Raw genomic sequence first — 4,148 nt, forward strand, 5'->3', positions numbered from 1 at the left:
TTGACAATGGTTACTGTACAGTTTTTGTCTAGCTAATTGAATACAATTGTGTATAAAACTGAAAAAAAAAGAAAAGATTTTAGGGTAAGAGTCGCCTCCAAGGTTTGACATCACACATTGCACTCATACTGGAAAAATTACTTTACAGTATTGTAACCATTATCATTCACACACAAAGTAACTTCCATACTTCAGAGTAAAAAGAAAATGTATACAGCATAATATATACAGAAATATAAATACACAAACATAAAACAAGGAAAATTACATTTAGCCTACAATGCTGTAAATAAAGCTGGAGTTTTACAACTACTGTAACATCTCTTCACTGGTCGCTGTCCTCACCCTCCCTCTCCTGTCCACCATCCTCACCCTCCTGCCCATCCACACGCTGCTGTCTGTCTGGCCACAGATTTTCGTCAACATCACAGCACATATTCTCCCTTGTGATGCAACGAGGGAAGAAACAGAGTGCATGTTGCAACCATCCCCTACACTGATCTCCTGTAATATCCTCACAGGCAGCGTCCATTGTATGGATCAGGGACCTCTGATCTTGAGCCCGATGCTCATACACTCTCCACCTCCAAGCGGAGAAAAACTCCTCAATAGTATTGAGGAAAGGAGAGTAAGGTGGTAGGAACACCATATCCATCCTTGGATGAGCAGTAAACCAGGCCCTGATAAGCGGGCCATGGTGAAAATTCACATTGCCCCATACAATTATATTTTGTAGTAGGTGAGGCCCTATGAGACCTCTCTCATTTTCAGGGATCAAATCCAAATGAAGGCGGTCCAAGAAGATGAGGAGCTTCTGTGTATTGTATGGGCCAAGACAGGGGATGTGAGTGGCCACACCATTCTCAGAAATGGCAGCACACATAGTTATATTGCCCCCTCGCTGGCCTGGGACATCCACCGTGGTCTGGTGGCCAATAAAATTATGGCCACGTCTTTGGCCCTTGGCCAGGTTGAAGCCAGCCTCATCCACATACACGGGTATGTGAGAGGTCTCGTTTCCTTCCAGTGCCATTATTATCTACAATAGAGTAAAAAAAGAAAACATCAAATCAGTCATACAGAAGAGTCATACACTACAGTTACAGACAGCTACATAGGAATGTTCTATGCTCTACACAAGTTCAATATACTACTGGCCAGTATTCCAGTGGTTCCAAACCTGGGGTACATGTTCTTCTCAGAATTGGGCACCCAGTCGAATACTGGGGCCCCGCCACAGCTTTAAATGTTCCGGGCCAACATGGTCCCGGAACCAGGAACACCGCGTGGCACGCACACCCCTGTCTGGTAGGCCATCTCGCTGGGGGGCCGTGATGTGTGGTCACCCTAAAGGTGGGTGCCACCTCAAGAAAAGAACCCCACCTCAATGGCGTCTGCTCCAGAAGTACCCTCCCCCAGCTTGCCCCGCGAGAGAAACTCCCTCCCGATTGGCTGCTGGCAAGAGGCACCCCAGCCTGGACTCCACTGTCGCCCCGGGGTGGTATGACAACCCAGCAACCACAGAATGGACCCGCAGCACAGCCCAGCTGAAACAGAGACCCTTTGTAAAATTGCAATCAGAATCAGAATCAACTACACTCTGATTATCCCTTAACTTTTACAGTAATAGCACCGGTACTTGGAAGTACACAGGCGCTACATCTACAATATTTTTCTTGTCATTGTTAGTATCATACGTAACATCCCACTGAGGTAAGATACTGTAATACTGAAGGCCTATCACACACACACACATACACACTAAATGGATATGTAAATGAATAAACATATTTGTTGCTCTATGCACAGTGTCCTGTCCTATACATTATATAATTCCATCATTGATTGTGAGGCCATGGTTGATGACATGGTCTATAATTGTGGCCCGAATTTCATCAGGGACAGCATGGTGTCTTCGTGCTCCTCGGCCTCTTCCCCCTATTCCACCATCATGCACCCTTACTCCTCCTCCTCTTCTTCCTCGAGCAGACAGTTGCCATTGTTCATTTACTTGGCCAGGTGACTCCATGTTCAGAAATTGTACTGGTCCTGCATGGTCAAGATCTATATATACATGTTTGGCATGTATATCATGGACAATCATGGACAGCACCTGTCAGGTACAGTAACTAAACATACTGTTTGATTGGTCATCTGAGACCAACTCCAACTCCTCCTTCGTTAGTCAAGTTCTAGTTGCACCCGACTGTCAATTGCTGTAATCATTTTATCAAATGTTCCAAGAGATTCATATATGGTATTCATGGTATTATGTTCCTGAATAATTTTGACAATTGAACAGACTATTGTGCATGTGATGACTTAAACAATGAAATGACGCTGACACATTTTGGAGAGAACGACCATTTGACTGAAGAAATGACAATCAGTTTAGATCAACAAGATCTATTCAATTGGAAATTGTGCTAAATGTAGGCTACTTGTACTAAATCATTTGAAAGATGTACTGAGACAGTGAAACATGAAATGAGACATTTGCAATTTGATGAAACAGTTGTGAACAATTGCAAAGTGGTTTAGAGATTTGTCCATGTTGTTTTGAGAATGTCATTTCTGTTTCAAAAATGAGCCAAAACAATGGAGAAAAACTGTAAATCAACCCCATAGTATGGATTATGTGGTGTTATCACTAGGGTTGTCCCAATACCACTTTTTTTAGACCGAGTACAAGTACCAAGTACTCGCCGATACCGTATACCGATAATTTTATTTTGATAGTGGCACTAATATGCAGTACTGACGTGTGGACTGTCAGTTTTTTTTTTCTTAAATATTATTTACAGTTTTTTTTTCTTTTTACAATGCTTTCTTTTGGAGGGGCGGTGTCAGTGTGTTTTTTTTTTATTTAACTTTATTATTTTTACAATTCTTTTTACAATTTTTTTTTTTTGCTTTTATCAGCCCTGTTGGGGGGGCTTTGGTGAGATTTTGGGGGTCTTAACAGGCCCCTGATATCTCCTCTTTGAGACAGGCTCAACTGCGGAGCGCAGAGGGGGACACGAGCGGAGCACGGAGGGGGACACGAGCGGAGCACGGCGGGGGACACGAGCGGAGAATGGAGGGGGACCGATGCAGAGCACAGCAGGGTACAGGAGCAGAGCACGGAGGGGGACTGGAGCGGTACTCGGCGGGGGACACGAGCAGAGCATGGAGGGGGACCGATGCAGAGCACAGCAGGGTACAGGAGCAGAGCACGGAGGGGGTCCCGAGCAGAGCACGGAGGGGGAAATGAGCGAAGCACAGAGGGGGACACGAGCGGAGCACGGTGGGGGACACGAGCGGAGCATGGAGGGGGACCGATACAGAGCACAGCAGGGTACAGGAGCAAAGCACGGAGGGGGACCAGAGCGGTACTCGACGGGGGACAAGAGCAGAGCACAGCGGGGGACCGATGCAGAGCATGGTGGGGGACACAAGCGGAGCATGGAAGGGGACCGATGCAGAGCATGGCAGGGTACAGGAGCAGAGCGCGGAGGGGGACCGATACAGAGCACAGCAGGGTACAGGAGCAGAGCACGGAGGGGGACCGGAGCAGTACTCGGCTGGGGACACGAGCAGAGCACGGCGGGGGACCGATGCAGAGCATGGCGGGGGACACAAGCAGAGCATGGAGGGGGACACATTCGGAGCATGGCAGGGTACAGGAGCAGAGCATGGAGGGGGAACGGAGCGGTACACGGCGGGGGACAGAAGCACCACTGACAAAGTATCGGATTAGGCATCAGAGCATTTGCCTGAGTACAAGTACTCGGGCAAATGCTTGGTATCGGCACCGATACCGATACTAGTATCGGTATCAGGACAACCCTAGTTATCACGCATGTTTTTTTCCTATTACTTCGGTAATAACACAAGATTTTCTTCATTTTTATTTTTAGGAGTGTGATATATATATTTGTACTAAATGGATGTTGATTTTCTACACTGTGATATTACTCCGAATTTAAATAAACTTTTTTTTTTTAAAAGGAAAAAAAATCCATCTATCTTTTTTTCCTCAGACCCCTCCTTTCCAGCCCCTGTGATTTCTTGGAAAAAGCCTGACTTCAGGAAGATATTCTAATAATGAAACTGAAAGCAGATCTCAGTGTATAAAAGCCGACTGTTTCCAGGACATAGCAGGACTA

Source organism: Rana temporaria, chromosome 7 (genome assembly GCF_905171775.1).
Source record: "Rana temporaria chromosome 7, aRanTem1.1, whole genome shotgun sequence".
NCBI lineage: Eukaryota > Metazoa > Chordata > Amphibia > Anura > Ranidae > Rana > Rana temporaria.